This window comes from Castor canadensis, chromosome 3 (genome assembly GCF_047511655.1).
Source record: "Castor canadensis chromosome 3, mCasCan1.hap1v2, whole genome shotgun sequence".
Taxonomy (NCBI): domain Eukaryota; kingdom Metazoa; phylum Chordata; class Mammalia; order Rodentia; family Castoridae; genus Castor; species Castor canadensis.
Window position 1 is genome coordinate 114,101,796 of NC_133388.1, and position 27,199 is coordinate 114,128,994.

The 27,199-nt window shown below is 36.1% G+C and overlaps 1 pseudogene; it reads left to right on the forward strand.

Annotated features, from left to right (window-relative positions):
* Positions 1-27,199, forward strand: LOC109675395 (nucleophosmin-like; annotated as a pseudogene).

Sequence of the window (27,199 nt, forward strand, 5' to 3'; positions counted from 1 at the left end):
ATGTGTGACAGCAGTGGGCCGCACTTGAAAAACAGTCCAAATGTGTGGTGTGGGCTTTCTTCCGACAACTCACTCTCAGGTGAGTAATTCAGTTCCAGAGACCAATCTCCCGTGGGGGAACCAGTTCATTCTGCTAGACCAGCATGGATCTCTTCAGGAAGGGGTGTTCACATGACCTAATTACTTCCCACCTGGCACCACTTCGTAAGGGCCCACCCCCTCTCAACACCATTACATTGGGAGTCATGCTTCTAGCACGTGAATGTTAGGGACAAACTGCATCCAAACCACAGCATTTACTGTTTGTTTATTGGGCAAGCATCTCAAAAATGTTTCTCTATAACTCTTTTTCATTCAATTTTCACAAAAGATATCAATGAGAAAAATGCTATCACTTTAGCTACTTTAAAGTGAAATGTTAAGTAATTCTTGAGACCACACAGTTAATAAGAGGCATAGGCAGAGTCTAAATCTGAGTATATTCTCTTAGCTCCCTCCTTGTGATTTGTATGCTTACCAGGGTCTCCAACACTTAACTCACTAACTATTCAAATATCATTTGTGTGAAATATTCAGATTCCTATTTATTAGATGCTGGGATGGATGCTCAGGTTATGCAATTTGCTAAACAGAATACAATTTGAATAAGTGAATTGTATTGCAAGTTAAATCCTAGTATTTTGAGACCAAAGTCCAAATTCTTAACCTGAAAGATTATTAAAAATAGAAAAATGTCTTATTCTTCACCCTGTGTTGCACATTAATTTTAAGCTAAGTAGAATTGTCCTGGACTAATCTTCATTGATCTGAAGATCTAAAAGTCATATTGTTTGCAATACTAATAGCCAGTGAAAGTATTAAAAAGAGGTATTCCTGGGAAAAATTATAGCTATAACAGAAGTAGGGTTCTCTATTCAGAAAATGTTCCTGGAAGTTCAAGAGGTAATATTCCAGGTGTAGATGCTAACCACAGTGAGTGCTTGGGGTCTTCATTATGAAGGCTCTTAGTTAACCATTCTAGTATGAATTATGTGTTGTAGTCCAAAATGAAATTGATAATCCAATAAAAGAATTTCTTATGAAAGGCCCTATTTTAAAAGTATTCCTAATGTGATATGCAAATTTACAGTAGGAAAGGTTAACACATGATGAGACTTACGAACGCTAAAAAAATAAATTTAAATTAAAAGGTTTTAAAACAGACATTTAGACCTGAGACTTTCTTCATATTCTGGTAAAAGAAATTGACATATCAAGAACATGTGTCACAAATTGAACTTGTTTCTCCTATATGATATGATCTTATTTTTTGGAATGTGTTTTGCATTTTTCAGATAGATTTGAATTCTTGTGATGCTTGAGCAATTTGACCTCTATTGATAAAACATCTATGTCTCAACTTAATCTTTATGCTCTGTACAAAAATTAATATAGAATAAATCCTAGATTTGAATATAAAATGCAAAACTCTGTAACATGTAGGAGATAACGTAGGATATGGCCTTCAGAATCTAGTGTTTAGTGAAGAGTTCTTAGATATGACATGGAAAACGCCAGGCACAAGAGAAAGAAATTGATATGCTGAACTGCATAAAATATTAAAAACTTCTGCTTTGAAAACTAGCTTGTTAAGATAATTAAAACTTTGGATAAATACTGTGGAAATATTTGCAAATCGCATGTCTATCAAGGATAGATATCCAGAATATATGAATAATTCTCTCAGCATTAAGGAAACAAACAATCCGATTACAAAAGTCATGAACCAGCATTTGACAAAAAGAATACATGCATGGATGGCAAACAAGCACGTAGAAAGACAATTGGCATTGTAGACATAAGATAAATACATGTTAGCACCACAGTGAGATCAATACATACATATTAAAATAGCTAAAATTTGAAAGATGACAACATCAAATGATAGCTGTGATGCAGAGAAATATGATAACTCATATTCTTGGAAGAGATATTAACTGATAAAACCACTTTGCAAGATAATTAGGTACAAGATACCTATGACATAAGATCTGATAATCACACTCTTGGGTATTATCCCAGAAATAAGAGAAATTTTCCCCACAAAACCTTTTGCATTACTGTTAAAATAAGATTTGTTTATAATACTTCAAAGTGGAAACACCAAAAATTTCTGTATGAAGTAAATATATAAACAACCTATGGTTCATACCCACCTTGAAACACCATTCAGCAATGAAAAGTATAAACCTATCAAGATAGGCAAACTTAAATGAGCCTCAAAGTCATTTATGCTGAGTAAAAAAAAGGTATATATCAAAAACACACTTTTATTTATATAAATAAATTCACATGCATGCTGTATGTGTTTTCAATTATATAACATTGTTGAAATAGGATGATTATGGAAGTGGGAATAAATTTGTAGTTGCCAGTTTTTAGGGATTTGGAGTGGAGGAAAGAAAGAGGCGTGTGAGTATAAATGGATGACATGAAGGAGACCTTTTGGAACAGTACTGCCTTTACTGCATTGGTGTTTATATATATCTACATAAGTAATAAAAATCACACAGATTTTTATCATTGTGCCAATTTCAAATTCCCAGTGCTGATATAATTATGGATTCTGTAACTGTAAAAGAATGCTGGGTGAAGGGTGCATGAGGCTTCTGTACTATCATTTTAGGTTCCGCTCAGCCAACAGCTATTTTAAAAGAAAGAAAGATAAGCAATGTAGAGGCAAATATATTGAATTTTCAGTCCAACATTTTGGTTTTCAGTTAAAGCCCATTCTTTTGTATTGTTTGTGCTTCTTTGTCATATTAATTTACCCCATTAAAATTTGTGTTTCTCATTGGTAATTGATTTCTTGTTATCAAACCTCAGCATTGAACTTTTCTTCATTATTGATGGTAAAATATGCTAATTGGGTACTATGAATCCTGTGGGCAGGGCGGATTTGATCACACCCCTTCCTTCAGGACCACTCTCAGATAAGCTGTAGACCCCATTGCTGCTGTACTCCTGTTTCAGGGAGATGTTTGCTCATGACTGGAAGACCTACTGACCATGGAGGGGCCAGGGTTGCTAAATGTCTGCATTTACAAATTCTGGACTTCACTTAATTCTACATAAGGTCACAACACAAATTACGATGCACCAAATGAGTCAGTTGGCTAGAGAACCATCTGCTGTCTCTTTTCTTTCAATTAGGACACAGGATCTAAGCCTTGCTTCTGAGTCTTTCATCCTTCTGGGATGGTTACAGCTCTGTGAATCTCTCTGAACATCTCGAAATAATACTGCCCACACTTACCACAGTGCTTTCCACCTTATTTCATGTTGGTGTTTAGGTAGCGGGATAATTCAGTCACATCGTGCTCCTTTCCAAGATTTTTCTGTGCTGCATGTTCTTCCCTCACAGTAGTGTTTTGATTAAAGTGTAGGAGGTGATGCTCTTATAGATTACACTTTCACATCTCAGGTAACTTAAAACAAAATGTCTCTTAAAGTTTTCATCCTGTGTCGTCCAGTTTCATTCTGTAGAACTGATAATCTATAATTGACTACTGTGTAACTTTCTGAAGCCAAGGGCTAAAAGACCACAGTAAAGGTGTTCATATTGCTTCTTCTTTTTATTACAGGAACTCACGACTTTGCAGCTACCTTGCCTGTGAACAATGTGTGGCTAATATGAAAACAGGTTGAAGTGTGCTCCTTTGGTGATTTATATAAATTTACACAAGTTCACAATTGTAATTCTAGGTTGGCATAACGAAAAGGTCATATTGACAGTTTCAACATGTGTTGAGTTTTTTTCTTCTCTTAATGGGGGTATATAATGAATGTATTTATATGCTTTAAGTAATACAGAGCACAGTGTTGTGCAAATTGAATTATGGTTGGGTGATCATCGTGTCAGAATAAGACAAACACTTTTGCCAACTCTGGAGAAAGTGCTGGACTAGAATATATCATGAGTGGCTTCAGATAGTAATTATGTTTTACCCCTTTGTTGACTCCTTGCGAAAAAGCATGGAAAAGCACTGACTTGATCATACTTCTTAAAAAGATGCCTATTGATATGCTTGGAAAATCCTTGGTAAGGATAAAATATTGTTCATATTTCCTACCCTCCTCACCCTGTTACACCTTCAGTTACTCCATAGGAACCCACCTGGTGGCTAGGTGCCAGTGGTTTATGCTTGTAATCCTACCTACTCCTACTCAGGATGCAAAGATCAGGAGGATTAAGGTTCAAAGCCAGTCTGGGCAAATAGTTCCAAGATCCTGCCTCAAAAATACCCAACACACAAAAAGAGGGCTGTTCGAGTGTTCAAGTGATAGAGCACCTGCTTAGAAAGCATGAGGTCCTGAGTTCAAACCTCAGTATTGTCAAAAAACAAAAAGAAAACACTGGTGAAATTCTCTTCCTCAACTGAAGGAACTTCCTGGTTATTGCTCTTACTCTGGACTCCTATGGTTGGGAGGTAGAAGAGAAGAAGAAGATAGGGAATGAAGTAAGACCTACTTAAATATTATCCACTTCATTCCCATGTCCAGGTTATTGGTTTGTAAAAGATAGGGCAGTCTTTAAATATTAAATGTCATGAAAATCATAGAAAATTTTGATTTAAAGAATGATGATCTTATTTGGGATGGCCTTAAAAGACTTGAAATAATTTCTGCATGCAGTACATCTTCCAAACCCACCTGGCATATAGTCCTATATTCTTCAAAATTCTCACATTTTTCATCCAAAATTTCATATCATCTAAATAAATCTAGGATGCAACATTCTATCTAAACATCTGTAATATCATGCTTTAGTAACTAAGAGACAAAATCATACAAATATATCCCTTACTAACATCTTAGAGAATACATAAAGTGCCCCAAAGCCTGCTTTTTTTCTGAAACTAAGAAAGGACAACCTCTGCATTTAGAGGGGAGTAATTTTCAATATAGAGTGAATTGTTGGATATATTTATTCTTTTCTAAAATGGCTCTCTAGGTTTCCATGACAGCAAACATGCCACACTTAGCAAGCAGAAGCTGAGATAACACCAACCCAATAGGCAATCCTGGTTTTAAATGTACTTAAGTCAACCAACTTTAAATTAACTGATTTGCTCTAAAATATTTTATATGCTATACCTCTCCAGGGCATCTACCCAAAGGAACGTAAGTCGGAATACAATAAAGACATCTGTACACTGAAGTTCATCAAAACACTATTCACATTAACCAAATTTTAAAAACAAACCAAGTGCCCTACAACTAATAAATAGATCAAGAAAATGTGGTATACATATACAAAAATGTTTTACTCAGTCATAAGGAATAATGACGTATGGTTTGACGGTAAATGGATGCAATTGAAGGACATCATGTTATATGAAGTAAGCTAGGCTCAGAAAGACAAAGGTCATATGTTTTCTCTCATAAGTGGAACATAGATCTAAAAGATAAACATATACACAAAAACAGACATGATCGTATACAAACTCATATGTAGAACACCTTTGTAATAGTGGAATTACTGTATGGAACTCAGGGAAAGAAGGAAAGGAAAAGAGAATGATAGAGCAACAGTAACATCATAAAACATTACATCTGTGACAGTATAAGAATGTGTATTGAATGCTGTTGAATAATGGGAGAGGGTAAAGGGGTAAGAGAGCAATGGATGGCATTGAATGAACCAAAGAAAAAAATACCCACATTCAGGATACACTGAGAAACCCCTTTGAACATCAACTTAAATATTAAGAACCAAAGGACTATAAAATAGTTACAGTGTGTGTGAGGTGGTACTAGTGAGGGGAGAAGGTGAATAAAAGAGATAACAGTAGCATATATGGTTGATGGGCTTCACATACCCATATAAAATAGAACAAAGAAACCTCTTGCAATTGCTCTTAAGTGTGGTGGGGAGGGAGGTTGATGGGGAGAGGTGATGGGGGCGACATAAATAATGTACCTCACAAGCCTAATTGGAATTGTCACTATGAAATCTCCCTGTACAATGAATATATCCTAATATAATTTTTTATGAGAAAGCTATAATATTTTATGTATTATGGTGTGTGCTTCTAACTTTTGACAAGCAGTAAACCTTTGCAAACCTAATGAAAATGTCTAGTTTAGAAGAAAATGTTTATAATGCTCAAGAATATGTTACATATTCATAATTAACACTTAAGATACTTTTGTATTAAACATATAATATTATGATCCTGACAATTAATTAGCTTGCTTACAAAGTAAGTCTATCTTTTTATTACAAAATTCACAATACAGAGGTTATTGGCTGGATGATATTAATACAGAACCATCCCTTGTACATACTTCAATCAGCACTTGATGCTTGGCAAAACCACAAGCAGCATTACAGATGGACTTTTATTGATAAAATCAGTGACTTAATTATTATGAGATCTAGAAATGTGCTTCCATTGCTGAGGTGAACAGCAGGGATTCAAGACATCTGGATTGTGGAAATTCACTCTGCATTTCTGCATGAACAAGGACAGAAATTCACCAGAGGAAACAGTGTATATATATATATATATATATATATATATATATATATATATATGGAGTTATATGTTTTTTAAAAGCTGAAGATATGTATTGCACAAAGAGTAAATTTTAATGTATACAAATTTGATATTTAAAATTTCACTTAAAATTTTGGGAATCTCAAGGTGGGGTGCAGAATGTCACAAACAATCTAAATGTATTAAAAATAAGAAGCAGTGTCATCAGTGATGGGGAAAAGATGCTGACCTATGGAATTTTGGAAATTAATTAGAAGTATCTATAAAGGCACAGTAAAAAGAAACTCTCTATGGTCACTACAGTCTAGATGATAAAGTTGTTTACCACAGATTAACTAACGATATTTTATATGGATCCTGGGATGAAACAATTAAGTGAATCATGCCAAATGGTGGGAGGCAGGCTTCTGATTGCTGGAGTGAGTGAATGTAAACAGGCAAGGGAAAGAAACTGGACTTATCTGTGCAGTGTAAGATCAGACATGCCAGCAGATCTGGTGTGCAGCTTTCTGTAAATATGTGTGGGCATATATTAGACTATGAATAGTGCCATTATATTTTTGGAATAAGATATTCTTGCAGGAAAGGGGCTATATGAGTATTCTGTCCAAACAGAGCAACCAGGGTTAAAAGGGTCTTCATAGAATCATGACCAGGGAAAAGATCTCTCAATCTCACTTGAATCCTTTAACACAATAATTCCGTTTCATTTTCTCAAAAATCCTTGTTTTGATTTAGACAACTGCTTTGTAAGTAGCACTGTGGCTAAACATATCATAATCTCTTTAGATAAGTGATAAAGCATACATTAGATATAATGTATAGAATGGAAATACAATGCTAGCATGAATTATCTATATGTTTTGGAAGACATATGAGTGAATTAAATAGGACATGTGACCCTTCAGATAAGAATTAAATATCATTTGCGTTTAAGTCAGTCTTGGATTTATGGTCTCCATATGACTTCTATATTTGTGCATGTGGTATGGAATTGATAACATTTCATGAATTATTTTCCTTTTAATTCCATTAGGAAGCCAGGTATTTGGAGAATGGGGTTGAAAAACAAAATGGTGCATTTCACATGAGATTTTTAAATAATATAGAAATAGCTGCATACATGCTTATGGAGGCACTATTCACAATATTCAAGTAATAGAATCAGCGGAGTTGCCCATCAACAGATGAATGGACAAAGAGAATGTGGCATATACACTATTATTTAGTCATAAAAAGAATAATATATGTAGTTTTCAGGAAAATGGATGGAACTAGAGAGCATCATGTTAAGTGATGGAATCTAAAAGGAAAAAAACATAGCATCAAGGTAGATGTGGGGACTATTAATGACAAAGAATGAGAGAAGGGGGGATAATAAAGGGTAAATGCAGTGAACATGATCAAAGTACATTACATGCATCTATGAAAATGGCACAGTGAAATACATTATTTTGTACAATTAATATACACAAAAAGGCAGAACTGGTAAGAAAGAAAAAAACTAGGTGGACCTCATAGTGACTGAGCTAATAAATACAGTTCTATAGTAACCTGAAATAGTTTCCATATTTGGATGTCAAAATTGCTATTAAATACTTACTTTATTCATATGAAACTCTTGTTTTATTTATATAAAAATGAAGAGTAACTTCATTTAAACATTTGAAAAAGTAAGCTTTTTACTCATTGCACCTATTAGCTAAGGCACAGCTTAAGGGAATCTGGTGTCATAACAGTAGCAGGAACATTTTATCCAGGCTGAGCTACAGGACCAATAGAAGGGCTCTGGGTTCCATGACAGCATCATTCTCAGATGGCAGCAGTGACAAAGAACAGAGGATTCAGAATCCACTCCACATAGTGGCTGGAGATGAGCTACCTGAGTTCCCAAATCCAACTGGCATGGATTTAAGAAAAGATGTCAAACGTCTTCCATGTTTGGGGGAGAGGGGATTGGAGGTGAAAAACCATTAGAATAATTTTAGAACTGCAAACTTCTAAACTTGCCCTGAGGTTAAGGATTTAGGGATTATTTGCCCACACTATATGTGGCCTGATGTTTCTGAGAGATCACAGATCTGCTCCTGCAGCCTCACAGGTTCTACATTCTTGGTTCATCAGTATTTGTCCTCTCTCTCCTTTCCTCCCAATTCTATCTTGGTCTTCCCATCAGCATTGACCTCCAGAGTTTGTTTTTTCATTGGATATTTGGGTTCCTACTTCTTGAATGCTTCCTTGGTCCTGATATGACATGGAGAGCTTTGCGTCCTGAGACTCAAGGAGTGTTACTTGGGACATCTCAGTTGCTCTGGAAAAAAAAAGATTTTGTATTCAAATGAGTTATACTTCTTGCTATTGGTTATGTAAAAGATTTCTAATGGAAGAAGAAAGGTGAGTGAAAATATTTTGTGCATACCTGTAGTATCCCCCAAAAGAGGTTATCTATTTTTGATTTACCAAAAAAATAAATATTTAATGACTCAGGAAAAAAATCTCATAAAACAGTATGCCAGTGATTGTCTCCTCTCAGAGTTTCTCCAGTGGAAGAATGGTATAGCAGAAGTGGATCTAGTATTCTAACCCTTAGAAACAGGGTGAATGAGTTAAGGCAATATGTGTTGTATTGGGACATTGAATAATTCAAGCCAAAATTACATGAGGAATTGTAGCTTCTGAAGCAGCATGTGGCCTGTTTTCCTCAGCATACAAGTTACGCAGACTCTCTGAGGTTGGCTGTTTCTTCCATACCAGGACTAGAACATGTCCTTAAGCACAAACAAACTGCATGGGGCTGCATTGGGTTGAACTTGAATAAACAAACTCTGAAGTAACCCTTATTTTACATTACCTACCACCCCCAACATGTATCTTCATAACATCTCCACTATCTACTACCTCAGCCCAGAGATCAATCTGTCCTGGCACTCCTTTACTAATGTATGGCTCTTTATTCCAAAAATATTAAAGCAACATGCTTTGGTGGTTTCTCAGACTTTGCTGTCTGGTGAAGATCTGGTTGTACATGTGAATTAATGTAAGTGTTATTCTTTTCCTCTTCATAATCTGAACTTGTATTAGTTGGGTTCCTAGATGTAGCCAAAGGCCCTGCATAGGGAGACAAACTGCATTGCAACACCACTTTCTTTTCTTGCTGAGTGCTTTGTGGGTTTTATTGTTGTTTTCCAAACAAAATGTGCAAAGCAAAGTACTCAGCAAAAGAAAAAAACTAAGTATCAATAAGTACTCAGTAACTTGTTTAAAAAATTTATTTTTTTTAAATTTAAACAATTTAAGACAATTTCTTAAATTTGATTTAAAAAATAAAGATTAATGTTGTCATTTCTAGATGCACTAATAAAACAAGAAAAAATGTACAACTAACAAAATAATAGAAGAGAATACACAAAAACTAATCTTTTTATGTAAAGTATAGTAATAGACTTCAAAAGAGGAATATAAAGAGGCTTGACAAAATAAAAAAAAGTTTAAAACTAATAATCAAAGAGAAGGAAAAGAGTAAAATGAAAAAAGATTCTAGAAAATATGTTAAAAATCAATAAATTGCAATACGCTCAGAATGAATGTTAGTTGCCCAATAAAAGAAGAGTAAAGAACGTTATGACCGAAAGTTAATAGACAATAAAAATGCAATACTGAAAATAATGTTTAACACTCTGGAACAAATACGTATAGGCAAAGACTTCCTCAATAGAACCCCAGCAGCCCAACAAGTAAGAGAAAGTATGAATAAATGGGACTTCATAAAATTAAAAAACTTCTGCACAACAAAAGAAATGGTCTCTAAACTGAAAAGACCACCCACAGAGTGGGAGAAAATATTTGCCAGTTACACATCAGACAAGGGACTGTTAACCAGAATATACAAGGAACATAAGAAACTAAACTCTCCTAAAATCAATGAACCAATTAAGAAATGGGCAACTGAACTAAGCAGAACTTTCTCAAAAGAAGAAATTCAAATGGCCAAAAAGCACATGAAAAAATGCTCACCATCTTTAGCCATAAAGGAAATGCAAATCAAAATCCACTAAGATTCTACCTCACCCCTGTTAGAGTAGCTATCATCAAAAACACCACCAACAACAGGTGTTGGCGAGGGTGTGGGGAAAAAGGAACCCTCATATCCTTATGGTTGGAATGTAAGCTAGTACAAGCACTATGGAAAACAATATGGAGTCTTCTTAAAAAACTAAACATAGTCCTGCCATATGTTCCAGCAATCCTACTCCTGGGGATGTACCCAAAGGAATGCAACACAGGTTACTCCAGAGGCACCTGCACACCCATGTTTATTGCAGCACTATTCACAATAGCCATGTTATGGAAACAGCCAAGATGCCCCAGTACTGATGAATGGATCAAGAAAATGTGGTACTTGTACACAATGGAATTTTACTCAACCATGAAGAAAAATGAAATCTTATCATTTGCAGGTAAATGGATGGAAGAGTAGAACCTCATTCTGAGCAAGGTCAGCCAGGCTCAGAAGACCAAAAATCCTATGTTCCCCCTCATATGTGGACTTTAGATCTCTGGCAAATGCAGCAATGTGGTTCACAAGACAAGGTGAGAGGACATACGGGAGATATAGGAATAGGCAGAAAACCCAAAACATGAAACAGTTTGATGTCCCCACTCCAGAGGAACTAATACAGAAACCTTAAAGCAACAGAAGTTATCATGATCAGGGGATCAGTAACCAGTTTAAAGATCAGTTAGAGATGAATCAACTTGGGTCATACACCTGTGTACATGAAAGCAATAGTAGGAATCTCTCTGTATAGCTACCCTTAACTCAACTAGCAAAAATGCTTTGTCTTCCTTATTATGCTTATGTCTTCTCTTCAACAAAATCAGTGATAAGGGCAGAACAGGACCTGCCTGGAACTGAGGGGGAGAGGAGGATAAAGGTGAGGGAGGGGAGCAGGGTGGAGAAATGATCTGAACAATGTATGCACATGTAAATAAACGAACAACAACAAAAAAATTAAAAATAAATAAATAAATAAATAAATAAAAAGAAAAAAGAAAATAATGTTTCATCTATATAACAGAATTTAAGAAAGGAACAAAGTGGAAAATCAAATAGATTTGTTGAATATAAAGCAAATAATATCACTAAATTAAACAGACTGGCATTTAGTAATAACAAAGAGAAAGGCCCCCAAAAATTCAACCTTAAATAATATTCACTCAACAAATTAACTGTAAAATTATGTTTAAAAATACACAAACTGAGAAGAGTAAATCCACAATGATAGGGTTTACATCTCTCAATAAATAACAGACACTGTGTAAGGACATAGGAGTTTTGGTATTATAAGAAATAATCTAATTGACATAGATTCACTCCTAATCAAATGAATTCACACTTTTTAAGTGCAAAGGAGAAATTTATCACATAAAGAAAATCTCTGCAAAGTTTGAGTCTGCATCACATCAAATACTCATTGTGATATGAAAATCAGTCTTTCCACAGAAGAGAAAAGAAAGCATAAAACAAGCCTGCATGGGCTGAGGATGATTACCCAGCAGCTGGCCTTCTACTAAAGTAAACCATCAACGGTCTTCCATACAAGAACACATTCATCCAAAGTTTCTGTAATACTATAAACTAACTATATGTGCAAAACAACAAGGAAAAAGCATTGATAATCATGAAGTAAAAAGAAACATTGAAACAGCCAAAAATTTAAGTATAAAAAGATTTAAAACCAGTGATTTTAAATGTGTTGGAGTACACATAATCATAATGAATTAGCAGGTGGGAAATGTCTGCACAGAAAACATAAGAAGGAATTACATGAGGTTTTTTTGTCTTATCATTTTTACATTTACCCACATGTGTACATATTGCTTGGACCACCTTCCCCCACCTCTGCCCTGTGCTGTCTTGGGCTGATTGTGCCTGTTAGCACTGACAAATTTGAAGTGGATGTTTCTTTCAAAGAATGAGCAGCCCCAAGACCAGCCATGCCGTTCTGGGCTACACAGTGGGCACAGAACAACGAACGCAGATATCAACAAAACTGATTCCTTTGGACCATCCACAGTCATGAAGAAGCATGGAAATTGTCATGGATGTCAGAATATCCATTAAGAAAATTGAGCTATCATGCCATGTTTAAGAGATGGAAAACCACCTGTTAGGAAGGCATGCCTGTGGATCCACCCACTGTGCTCTGGTTCTGTACTACATCTTGCCACTACCTTTACAACTGCACTTTGACACAAACTGATGGGGTTTGTAGTGTCTTTGCAAGCTGAGGGGAGAGAAATCTGAGAGGTTTGTGTGTATGTGTGTGTGTGTGTATGTGTGTGTGTGTGTATGTGTGTGTGTGTTTGTGTGTGTGTTATTTTTTTTATATTGAACACCATGACTGCTCAGGGAATTGTTAAAGTAAAAATTCAAGTGTAAATGTAGCATACATCCAATTTTTGGTGCACCATTGCTAATACCTGGGGGTGAGAGTCCTATATTCAGGATTAACTGAATTTTCAGAGCAGGAGTTGAAGTGGTTTTGCTTTAAGTACTGAGTGAAAGGATGTGGGCATGACCTGTCAGCTGGAATATTTCATATTTCTTCAGATATTTAAGCAAGAATGATATAATTTTGCATAAAATGTTATATAAAGGCCAAAGTTCTATAATGGTAAGGTCCATGTGCTATGTTTGAATTTTATTTTAAGCTGCTCTACTGAGATTCAATGACTTTTATTTTAAGCTGCTCTACTGAGATTCAATGAATTTGCTTCAACTTAGTTTTCTGGTTCTTGAGTCCATGCTTACATTTGCAAATGAGGGAATATAAAAACAAATAATCTGAAATGTGAAATGCTTAGTATGAGTATTGAGAAGTGTTCTGTTATTAAGAGTTGACTCTATTGAGTGTCCAGGAAAGAAAAGACATTTAAAGTTGGAGGGAAACAGTAAAAGAAGACATAGAAAAATATTCAGTAACTAATGATGATTTTTGTAATGAGAGTTAAAACTCTGCTTTTGCTGAGGAGCACTGACAGCCTGCTTGGGCCACAAATTAACTCAAGAGAAAGCAATTAGATGATAGTGACTCTCCTTATCCATAGAAATGGAAGGAACACACTTGACAGTGGGGAAAACGTAAAGAGGACTACAAAAAGGGGAAAACTATATTTTGGTTGTAGGCAGCTTGAGTGCTGGCAGGTTGCAGTACTTGTTACTAAAACTAATATTCTTTTCCCCTTTGTCTTTCTCTTTCTCCCCTTGCTGGGGTTCCTAAAATTAACACTCTTACTCTTCAAATAAACCAGGTAATCTCCCCCTTATCTCATGCTAACCTTCAAGAAGTAAACCTCTATCAAACAAGACATACTAACCCCAGGGATGTGGAACCAGTAAACCAGAAGTTAAGAGCCAAGGCCAGCACCTGTTGTGTGACATGCAGTTTGTCACCTACTTCAAAAAGAGCCCCTGAGTTCCCCTTTAATTTTGATTCTTTTTTTCTTTTTCTTGGTGGTCCTGGGCTTTGAACTCAGGGTCTAACACTTGCTAGGCTTACTAGGAAGGCACTCTGCCACTTGAGCCACTCCACTATCCCTAAACTCCCCTTTAAGAAGCAGACATTTTCTCTCAAAAGGGGGATTAGAGAGTTTTGGGAGGTTGGCTCACCTTGTCCTCTTCATCTGATGAATAATAAATCTTATTTCCTTTCCTCAAACCCTTGTTCTTGTCATTTGTGAGTTCACATTGAGGCCAGGAGACCTACTTCTATCAGTAAGTATTGGGGAAAATGTCAAATACAGCTAAAGTTGAAGCAGACTTTATAACAGTGTCAGTGCACTTAACTGATTGACAAAGTGGTCATACTTTCCATGGATGAGAGTTTTAGTTTCTTCTCATTCTTACCAGCAATTGCAATGCTAAGTCTTTAAAAGTTCGACTTTCTCTTAGTAAGACACTCTTTTATAGCAGTGACAAGTCATTGGGATTTTAATTTGCATTTCCCTAATTTAATAATGCTGACCATCTTTTCAGGTACTTATTTTCTACACATGTGAAGTATCTGCTCAAGTGAGTCGTTTGCTTTATTATTGAGTTTTAAGTTGGGATTTTTAATTTTTTGGGCAGGCAGCACTGGGGTTTGAACTCAGGGCCACATGCATGCTAAGCAGGTGCTGTACCATTTAAGCCACTCCACTAACTGCGTAGAGTTTGAGATTGCTGAAAACAGATATTCAGGGTATAAATCCATTGTCATATAGATAGATAGATAGACAGAGACATAGAGAGATACACAGATATATTTAGATATAAATATATCTACATATGTGTGTGTATGTGTGTGCAAATGTAAGCATATTCTCCCTAGGTATGGCTTTCTTGTTTTATTCTTTTATCTGTACTTTACAAACTTTAAGTTCTTAATTCAGGTAAAGTCTGATTCATCCATTGTTTTCTATTTTGGAAGGTGAATTTACTGGAATACAAAGAAAATCTCTGTTTAACTCAGGACACAGGACTTTCTTACAAGTGGTTTTGTCTTTAGGTTCTGCCTTTAGGTCTATAGCTTTTTGCAGTTGATATGAAGAATGTATTATTTTATATAGGGATATCTAATTATTCTGGTACAATTTGTTGAAAAAAACTAGAATTTCTCCAACTAATTACCTTTGGCCTCTGCAGAAAATTAGTTTATCATATATATTTGTGTTTTTACATTGTAGCAGGGTGGAGGACCAGAAGAGAAACAGACAAGGCCTGTGTTCTGATAAAGTAGCATGGAGGTATGGATGGCATAGCAGAGAGATAAAACCTAAGGAATGTAAATGTGGAGAAGGTCATTTAGGACTGGGGTGAGGGTGGGAGTCACATAGCACTACGGTGAAGCAGCCTATAGAATTGCATGTAACCACATATATAAGTTAGCCCTTACTTTTTGCTTCTGTAACCTGCTTGGAAGGGTATATAAGGTGAGACGTCTTTGTTCTCAGGGCTCAGCCTTTGGACACGAGTCCCCTGAGTCTGTGCCTGCACAATAAATGTTGCTTCCTGCTGAGTTGCCTCAGTGTCCATATCTCAGTTGGAGATTCCCATAACCACATATTTTCTATTTTATTTAATATATGAATGTATATATGAATTTATATATGAATGTCACAGTAAAATAGAAATCAGAAAAATAAAATTCAAGAAGAGAATTGAGAAAATATACAAAGCAAAAAGTTGGTTGCCTGATATTATTGATGAAATCAACACATGCCTACCAAGAATAATGAAAATAAAATATCCAAAATCAAGAATGAAGTGAGGTATAGCACAAAATCCTACAAATGTGAGAATAAGGAAATATTAAAATAATAATATATTAATACCTTTGATAAAATTTACAAATTGCTTTTAGTTAGGAAATCTGAATAGCTCCTTATTCAATAAAGGATATGGACTCACAATTTAAAATCATTCCACAAAGAAGTCTGTGCCCAGACACATGCACCGTAAGTGCAAATAAGCACTAAAAAAATGGTAACAATTGTATGAAAATCTGTCATAGAAAGGATGAGTTCACTAGTTTTCAGATCTCTGAATGCAGATCTGAATGCAATGCAAGAGATGGGGTCCCAGGATCTGCACTGTGAAATCCATTGCTATGTTTGTGACAAGTGGTTTCCCATGAAATACCCAGATAATCTAGCATTTAAAAGAGGCAGTAGACAAGCATGATGGTGCACATCTGTAATCCCAGCATACAGGAGGCAAGAGAAATGCAAGTTTCAGGACACCTGGGCTACATAGTGAGACCCTGTCTCAAGAAAACAAAGCCAAGCAACTCACCTTCCTAAATGTGTGAGTCACCATTCCAAATTGACATGTTTGTTTTCAAGTTGTTTTAGCCTTTAGACGATTGGGAAACTAACATATTTACTTTCTTATAATAGTGCTTATACTTGAGGCAGTGATTTATCTAATAAGAAAATAGGGGTTTTTGTGTTGTTTATTTGTTTGCTTTTCCTTTTCGATGGTAGTAGTGGAGGAGTCTATAGACTGTCTTCAGAAGTCCACAAATTGTCTTTAGGCGCGTTGGGAATTCATGGGCTGTCCAGACGACCAGATATTACAAAAACTTGAGGTAATGAAGAATATGAAGGCACACTGAGTAGTGCTGGTCCCTTTGCAGTGGGACAGGAACAGGGATGTTGTGTCATCTGAACTATCAGACATAAGCGATATCTGCTCATCCATGCTAGGATATCAGAGGCTCTTCCTATTTTTGTTTTTTGTTTTTTTCAATTTTAAAGCTACAACGGTTTTGTGTTGATGTTAGGGACTTTGTTCCCTGTGGTCCCATACTTTTAAAAACTGCTTTCTCTCTTATGGAAGCTCTAAAAGGTAATTGATGGACTTAACAGCTTGCTGAAAGGATTTACAAGAATGATATGTGTCTATAAAGAAGTGCTAGTGGCAGCCCAGAGATTTCAGGACATTTAGGTTGGTTCTGAGATTTAGGATAAGGCATTGCTTGGAACTGTAAATGGAAGGCCTTTTTGTAGGGACGCTGGACATGAGGAGTTGGGAGGACATGCTGCCTGGGTAATTGGTTCCAGCAAAGTATTTTCATATATGTAGAATGTCTTGTTGGGAGGCAAAGCAAGTAATTTAATGATCAAAAGTGTCTTCCAATTGGATTTTTGATTTTTAGGACACATTAACATTTTTAATCTACTCTGAGGAAAGTGTTGGCACACATGGTACTGTGCTATTCTTTATCTGAAAGAAAAGAAAAGGGTTACCAAAGGAACAAAAACTGACTAATGATACAAGACAAGGTTATCCCCTAAACCCATCCTGTGTGGTTCTTTTCATACACAGATGTTGTAGACTACTGGGCCAAATAGCCACTGCAGAAGAAATGCTCAAGAGCTGAGTACAAGGAACTCATAGTCCAGGCCAGGGCATGCCGTGATTATGTGTGTAATTAACTGAGGGATTGATGTATTGTGTTCCAGTGCAAATCAGAGACTTTAGCGAGGACACCTGGAAATGGGGCCTTGATACATCCTTCAGTGAAAATAGTGTGAGGACCGTAAACTTTAGGAAAGATGTGGAACTTGGGAAGGTAATGATTCACTCAAATGGCTCTCAGGTCCCTCCCACTGGGACAGGAATACCCAACTGCTGGGCCTCTAGACTGAGCAGTCTAGGAGTGAGGCCCCCTTTAAAGGGTTAGAATATGCATACCTTGCAGTGAAGGAGAATCAAGAAGATCCTGACATCAGTGGAGTTTGCTGTAATCAACATAAAGGGCACAAAAATAATTCTCTTTCTTTAGTCTTTTGTGTATTAAACTTTCAATGTGAAGTTAGGTAAGAAGTTAAGTGTACAGTGGTACATTTTCCTTAATCCACATGATAGTCCTTATTTTAATGATGATAAATAAAATTGTGTACATTTGTAGAACATATAACTAACAAACTTCTTCTATTTGTTAGAAGTAGAGAAGGGAATACTAAGTTGATTTTCATTGGTAAAGCAATGACATAGGATTATTAGGATGAGGATTATGATATAAGATAGATATACCACCCTCTAGATAAGCCAAAGCAATCTTCCAATCAATTTATACCTCTTTCAAAGGTGCTCCAGTCCTAGAATGGTCAAATTCCTAGACACAGCATGTTCTCTTGGCCATGAGTTGACTTATTTCTGAACTTATCAGCTGACTTTATTGTTAAGGCCCATTTGGCCTTCCTCTAGGTATCTTGTAATAGTCTTGGTTTATAGGAATCTAGACATGATAGGTTTGTCAACATAAGGAAACATCATACTACATTTGGAAGAATCAGCACACATTCCAGATGCAAGATTTGAAAGAAGGGTGGTATGTGGATATGAAGGTGCCTATTGCCTGTCTCTGAAGAATATTGCAACACCACTAAACTTGATATGCCAGGTACTATCTTATGAATTTATAGCCTGGGATCTAAGTAGTATGCAGCAGTTTTAAAAAACTGACATCTTTTTCTCTATTCTTAAATAATGATCCAATGTAAGTTTAAGAGCATGAAAAAGTTATACAATATGTTATTTTTAATTTGGTAATAGAAATTGAACTCAGGATCTCAAGTATAGGGTCTCACACATGCTTGGCACCTTAGGCACCTACTCTACCATTGAGCTTCATCCCCAACTCTGATTATTATAAAATAAAAATTTCATATATATGTAAATAAGAAATTTGACATCTAATATTCCAAGATAGGAAATTGAAAATTTTAAATGAAATAGCATTAGTCATTTGAATTATCCTAGTGTTTTATTAAAGGAATTTTTTTCAATTCAAAATTTTAAACCGATTGATGTCTGAGATCTTACCATTATGACAGCCTTACAGTTTGTGTTCATAAAAGCACAAAAACACGTCTCTTAGGGCTCACATAAAAGTGTTGGCACATGTCTGTAATCCTAGCACTTGGGAGGCTGAAGAAAGAAGATTACTAGTTCAAGTTCCACCTGGACAGCACAATGAGGCCCAGTCTCAATTTTTAAAAGGAGAGAAAGGCACTGTCTCACCATGTGGGTATACACATTTCTCTCTGGGAGACCATAGGACTGACTTTTTCAGTGCTACTATTTTGGTGTAAGTGCTACCTCTTCTTGCTAAAGGTAGAGATTTAAAAATTGCAAATGATGCAGTATGTGATGGGTTGTGGGATAGGTCACAAGTACCAAAGAGAGAAGCTGTGGCCAAGTGTATGATGCAGTCAAAGCCCAAGGTCAGGAACATGGTAAGAAAGCCAATACGTGTCAGGCAAATGGTCTCCTATGAGTGTTTCTAGGTCCATTCAGATGTTCTTACCAGCTTGCCCCTTGAGCCAGCTAAGGGTGCTGGGTAGCCTGTTTATCTTTTTTTTTGTAGGTATGTCCTTATATTTATGGCTTTTATAATGACATTGTCATAAAGTGTGTTTTTTTTATCTTTGTGGCTTTGTGTTATAATTTTATGGAAAATGGGAGATACTTTTATTAACCTAAGTGAACATGAAATTATGATAACAATTCAATGTGTGTTTTTTTTCAGCTCCAATTACAGCAAATTGGTTGAAAAACTAAAAGTACAAAACTTTTGAAGAAAGAATTTGAGGAAGTTTGAGAGGAGCTGGCTCAGTACTGGGTCAAGTATTTTATAGCCAGGAAAAGAGACAGGCTTTTGACACTACTCTGGTAAGTACAGAAGTAATCTTCTTCACATTGCCTGCTCACTGGCCCATACACGAGTAGTTAATGGAAAAATAAGGGAAGAAATCAAAACACTCCTGGAACTTAATGAGAATGAAAACACAACCTGGCAGAAGCTATGGGACAGAGCAATGCAAAATAAAGGGAGGTTGATACCAGTGGGGGGAGCAGGTGGGGAGAGGGTGTAAGAGGCAAATATGGTGCAAATATTGTGTACACATAGATAGAAATGGAAGAAGAGATACCTATTGAAAATATTTCTTCAATGAGGGGAGAGGGATGATAAAGGAAATTTAAAAAACATATTATCTCAATTAATCTCCATGTCAAGAAGTGAGGATAATAAGGCACATTCATTTTGGCCAACTTAACTCAGAGGCATATGGCAGGTACATGCTTGAGACAATGTTTGAGCCCAAAGACATCCAACTCATAGAGGCCACTGGAGCTATAAACCTCCCTGATCCACACTTAACAATTCAACTAAATTTGTAGATATTTTCTGTGGCTCAAGCCTCTACTGGCTGAAACCACAAAGGAAGAATATGAGAGAAACCTAAGACAAGCAGAGTTTGGACAATGTTGGTCCTTGTACTCTATGTCTTATTGTATCTCCTCCCACCCTCCCCCTCCAGGCTGATTTGGAGAAGCCTGGATCTTATTCTTTTGTTTAATTTTGCAGTGATGGATTTGGATCCTAGGGCCTCACATGTGCTAGGCAAGACTTGCACCACTAAGCCATACCCTAACCCTGGCTTTTAAATTCTGGGTCTTTCTGTTGCAGAGGATTACACAGAAAACCTGCTCCATTTCCATAATGCCAAGATGGTGAAGTTAAAAAACCACTACAAAGTTCTCTGTGACCTCTTTAAATGTGTAAGTTGAATGATACCTGGAGGGTCTTCTTGAGAGTTTGAAGTACTGCATGCCAGAAGTAAGCTGGCAGGAGATACCACAGTAAGCCCTCTGAGTGTAAACCTCATCCATCTCTCCACACGGTTTTTTCCATGACATGTCATCATCTGACATCAAACCAAAGAAAGGAGCCAGTGACACTGATACTGTTTTCCTATCTATAGGTTAAAAGGAAACTAGCTTTCCTGTATCCCAGTAGATGACCTTGCATATGACTGGAAGTGCCCACAGTTTAGGAAGACACCATTTCTCATGGCTGAGAGAGTACAGGACTGCACAACTCATAAAGTCATTTCAGTAAGAATATAATCTTATGAGAGCAAAGAATCTTAGCAGAAGTAAGCAGTCTCACCATAATTGATTTTTAACCTAGTTAAATGTATTTTTCACACCTACAAATGGAGGAGCACAGCTCCTCAAAGAAGAAAAAGAAATGAAACTACAGACACACTCCCCATGGTGATATTGTTGCCAAGAGGCTTTGGCTGTAAGATATCTCACTTCTCTGTGTCCTTTTACTTTTTTTTTTTGACTCTATACAATTTTATTGAATATTTGTGGTTATTTGTCAAAAGTCAAGACATTCACAAGAGTAACATTGATTTTTTAAATTAATTGAAACCTGACTTTAAATTGATCCTTTACCATAGACCTCTTAAATTAAGGATACATAGGAATCACATAGAAAGCTTGTAAAATACACATTCCTGGACTATGTCCCTAGAGCCCATTTAGCACCTTTGGAGTGGGATCCAATAACTGTTATTTCCAACAGCTATGTTCTACCACACTGTATTAAAATAGTTTATAGTGCTATCTGTTCGTCCTTTATAAAATACATACAAATATAGGTGAAAATATAATTTGTGCCCTTTGTTTTGTGTTATTTTTTCCACAACTGTCTTTTCTGCTTAAGTAGGAAAGATAAATATAAAAGGTCTTCAGGGTAAGCAACTGACAATCACAGGGTATTAGTTTGCTAAGGCTGCTGTAATAAAGTACCCCAGATGCGGTGGCTTAAAGAACAGAATTTTATTTTCTCTCAACTCTGGAAGCTACGAGTCTGAGATCTGAGTGTGATTGACAGGATTGAGTTTCTTCTGAGTTCCTTCTGCTTGGTTTGTAAATGGCCATCTTTAGCTGTCTGTCTTCACTCTGTGTCTCTGTCCTAATCACCACCAGTCACATTGGATTCACCCTTACCTAATCACCACATTTTAAGTTAATTACCTTTATAAAGACCCCATCTCCAGATAGTCACATTCTGAGGTACTGGGGGTGAGGATGTCAACATGAGTTATGAACAATAATTCAGCCCATCACATAAGGCAAGCTTTAGAGAAAGTGCTGTGACCTTAATAACTAGTTTCTATTTTAATAATAATAGTTAGCATTTGTTGAATTGTGCCAGATACTATTTCACAGTGTTTTCATTTATTCATATAATCATCATAATTTCTTTACACATAGATATAATTTCTGCTTTACAGATAAGGAAACTGAGTTGCCAAGAAGTAATTTGTCCACTTTTCACAGCCACTAGGAGGAAGATTCCACATCGAAACCCAGATGGTAGTATTGAAAGTTCTGTTCGTAATGCCCTGCCTAGCTAATGCTACTGATCTGGCAGTGTTGCCTCAATTTTAGGCATCAAAATTTCAGTAATTAAGTCAGGTGTGGTGGCACGCACCTGTAACCCCAGCACTCTAGAGCCTGAGGCAAGAGAACTATTTTGAAGCTAGCCTGGAATCTATAAAAAGAACTTGTCTCCATAGAAAAGGAAACAAAACAAAACCATGTGTATTTCGACTGTGTTCTTGCTTTTGTCCATCTTTATGTGTGTGTGATTTCTCCATTTGTAGGCTGTGATTCACAGTCACTATGACCTCTATCCAGGTAGGTCCAGCTATCTGAAGTTAAGCTGATGATACTCTGGGAAGGAAAGAGTCATTCTTTAAAATAACCTTTTCATTTGGGCTTCACACCAAAGGTTTAAGGAAATTAACATGTCCTTGTTTCTGGTCTAAACTGGAAAGGGAGTTGATGAAAAATATTTAAATGTGGGGAGAAGAGCAGTCAAAGGTGTCTTTGATGATTGGACAGAAATTCATGGACTATGTGACAGAATAACCTTGGAAGATGCATTGACTGGGGAAAGCAAGAGCCAAGCAGGTCAAACGAGCATGCATGCAAGCTGGGAAAAGAGGAAGATGACAGTTTGAGCAACACAGCATCTCTGCTGGGGTCACTACTGGTTGAAGAATAGGAAGCCTGAGCCCTTTTTGCTCAGGTTGCAGAGACCTGTCCTAGATTTCTGGTCCATCCCTGATTTGCTCTCTTACTGGGGCTCATCACTGTTGCTTCTCATTTTCACACAACACTTGCAGTATACAACAAAGATGGGAACAGTGATGCTCTATGGCAATGCTCCACAGATGCCTAAGTAGCAAGGGCTGGTTCCCAACAGTCCTGACAAAGTATGCAAGATAAATACAACTTTTGTGAAGCACTGTTCTCAAGGTAGCTGAGAGGCTAGGGTTCTTTGCCCTGCTTTGCTTTCTGTCCTTCCAGGTTGAGTCCATTTGAGAGTGAATGGAAGACCATTTTTAATGCTGAGCAAAGCTCATAGCAGCAGTGAAGAGGTGCCAGTTCTGCTGTGCCAGTGCTTAAATCCTTGTATTAAACATCTTTTCTGCTCCTAGTTTGCTAAGATGTTTTCTCTAGTGAATATTAATAAAATGCTGTGTCATTTATACAGTATTTTCTCCTTTCACACAGATGTGTGATGAATAGAATGATCCTTTTTTCTATTCTTGAATAATGTTTTTACTAGAATGAAGCCTACTTGACCTTATTCATTGCTGTTTTAAATTTACCACTAGAGTTTCATAGTTAATATTTAGGAATTTTACATATACAAATTGGTCACTTTTTTCCCTATATTTTCCTTCTCTCTTTATATGGATTTAACCACTTAAAAGACTATGAACAGCTATTTTATGCACATTTTCGAGGATGAAAACTCAGAAAAGGTAAAAAATAATTTTTGGAAGGGATAAAAGTAGCAACTTGGAAGGAAATCTCTTTATGATTATTTCATTTTTAAATAGCTTTGTTATTGTTCTACTTCCTACACTAATTGGTTATTATGCAGTTCAATTTAATTTTTACTATTTTTTTCATTTTAAATCTCTCTGCTTGACTTATTTTCACCTTTTTCTCTTAATTTGTGTTTAACCTTGCAAAGTGTTCATATTGTTTGACTTTTCACAGAATTTGGCTCTGGTTTTACTCTTTTCATATATTGTTTTCCTTGGTTTCCAGTTTACTGATTTTGGTAATTGCTACTTTTCCTTAGTTCTTATAATTATTGTCATTTTCAAATTTCTTAATAATAGTATTCAGCACTATTTTTCTTTAAAGTAGCATTTTAACTTGTACTATTTTAAGTGCTATTCTGTGTTTATATTTCTTAATTGTCTTTCTGCTTCTGTTGTCTCAGATGTTTAATACAATGCCACCTATGTAGGTGACAACCTCTTGGACTGGTGCGACTGCACTTTGCTGTTAATTTTTAAGTCTATTGCTGTGTGTTTAGAGAATTGTATTTTTTGACACTGAGAATCACAATTGTGTTAAATGTAAGAAACCTCTCTACAGGTGTAGAGTTGTTTTTGTTAGTTACATTTCTGCTCAAAAAGAATGTGTCTTCTCCAAAATCTAAGAGTTCCAACGTAATGTTTCAATTGCTCTGATTGTTTTTTATTTCATCAGTCAGTTTCTTAAAGGACTGTGTTAATATCATCACTGTTTTTTATTTATCTATATTTCTTGTATCTGATGATCTACTTTAAGGTTGTATTTTTATGTGGAAATATATTTAAGATAGAGTACCTAAGATTTAACACTCATGCATGCACATACACACACACCCTACCTTATTTCTAAAGAAAAAAATTATTATAAAAGCATTTTATTATTTAAAAATATAGGGAATTGGGAGGAAAGTGACATCATGCATATGTCATAATGAGGAACACAGTCTTTCTTAAAAATAAATATTGAAAACTGAGGCTCTAATACAAATCTAGTCATAAATAGGGGCTTACATTGTCTGTAGTTCTTAACTGTTAAAATGTTTGCTTCTGAGTGCTTAAAGATGCAAGATGGCTGATATTTTATTGCAATATAATTCTTAAATCAGTTACAAAAATATTTTAACTAATATAGGTAAATTGGTAAAATTAATATTTTCATAATTGTCTGTTTTTCAAGATGAAGAAATGAAATATTGTGATGAAAGTTGATTCCATAAGTTTTGTCAACAATGAAGCATTATTATTGAGGGCACTTGTTGGGTTCTGTAAGTTATGACCATTGGTAAGCCTGGCTCCTCAAGTATCACCAACATTATATGGTGATAAGACAGAGCAAGTTTATTTCTTACCAAATTAAGAGAGAAAACCATCACATAAGACTTTACCAGTGCCTCAGAGAGGAGAAGAAACATGTGATTTATTGAGCATTGGAAAAGTATGACTTTCAAAATAAGGACTTGATACAACAGTCCAGGATGAGTAGAAATAACAAAGTAAAGATATTGAGGAAAATGATTTAAAAAATCTTAAAGAATAAACTGTCTATTGATGGTTCCTGTTGAAAAGTTGATGAGACTTTCCTAATGATACTGCAATGATTAGTCAGACACATGTTTGAGCTATTTTGATTCTCAGTATCCTGCTCAGTGTAGAGATAGACTGTTTGTTTCTCAATATTATTCCCTTATTTTTCCTTTGTATCAATGTCTTCTTGTGCCAACATACTTTTAGTATATTTTAGAGTTTATAGACTCCACTGCTCCTTAAACATTGCTCTTTCCTTACAGAAGATGTTAATCCACTCAGTTGCAATTCTCCTTTTCAACTTATGCCTCCAGATTCAGTAAGTTCTACAGATCAAGTCATCAGTGCCAACCCAGGTCCAAGACACATGGCCTTGTTATGATGACATGACATTGACACTGATTTACTCCTGTATACTGATCTTTTCCCATATCTCTTGCTTTCAGATATGTTCCAGATCAAGTGACATATTCTGTTAACTTCTAGTACATGTCCCAGGTCCTTATATGAAACTTTTTTCCCTCTCTCACTTTAATTACTTCCATTTATTTAATTTCTCACAATCGTTCCTTGGCTTGCTCTCTTTGTCTCTGATTCTTCATCCACCAGCCCCTTCCCTGCTCTCCTTTCACTGTAATCCATATACACTTCATGTAAAATCTACTGTAAGTATTATAATTTTCCCAACTTTCTGGATCCTGAGGCTTATCTCGTACTCTGAACAATAGTCAGACTGGTTCAACAAACCAATTATCAACTGAATCAAGGAAATGCTTTGTTATTTGTGTTTAGAGTTTTATTGAAATGAAATATTCTGCTTGATAATTTTTTCAACTCTTCACCTATTTACATGATTTTATCAATAAGTAACAGATATATATATATGCTTGTTTACTTGTTCAGTCTTAGAATGCACACTTTCTATTTACCAGTAATCCTGAAACATGTAGTTGAGATTTTAAATCCATCACTATGAATTGCTCTGAAACTTATTTAAGCATTATATTTTTATAAATAACACAGGAGCCCTGGAGTGATTCTGTTCTGCGTATCTGTTCTTGAGAGCAGTAGTTGATTATCTCTGTCCTCCTTCTCTCCCCACCTGAGAATGTGATACCACCCCATGGAAGTTTCGATGGACATAGACAAGAGGCCCCCTGAGACCCCAGAACTACCTTTTCGGTTGTGAACTAAAGGCCGACAAAGATTATCACTTTAAGGTGGATAACAATGAAAATGAGCAGCAGTTATCACTGAGAATGGTCAGTTTAGGTGCTAGTGCCAAGGATGATCTGCATATAGTGGAAGCAGAGACAATGAATTATGAGGTCAGTCCAATTAAAGTGACACTGGCAACCCTGAAAATGTTTGTATAGCCAATGGTTTCCCTTGGGGGCTTTGAAATTACACCACCTGTGTTCTTGAGTTTGAAGTGTGGCTCAAGGCCTTTGTATATCAGTGGCCAGCACTTAGTAGCTGTGGAGGAAGACACAGAGTCAGAAGATGAAGAGGAAGAAGATGTGAAACTCTTGAGCATGTCTGGGAAGGAGTCAGTCCCTGGATGTGGTAACAAGGTTCCACAGAAAAAAGCAAAACTTGCTGCCAATGAACATGATGACAATGAGGATGATGATGATGATGATTTTGATGAGGATGAAGCTGAAGAGGAGACTTCAGTGAAGAAATCTATACAAGATACTCTATCCAAAAATACACAAAAATCAAACCAGAATGGAAAAGACTCAAAACCATCAACACCAAGATCAAAAGGTCAAGAATCCTTCAAAAAATAGGAAAAAACTCCTAAAACACCAAAGGGACATAGCTCTGTAGAAGACATTAAAGCAAAAATGCAAGCAAGTATAGAAAAAGGTGGCTCTCTT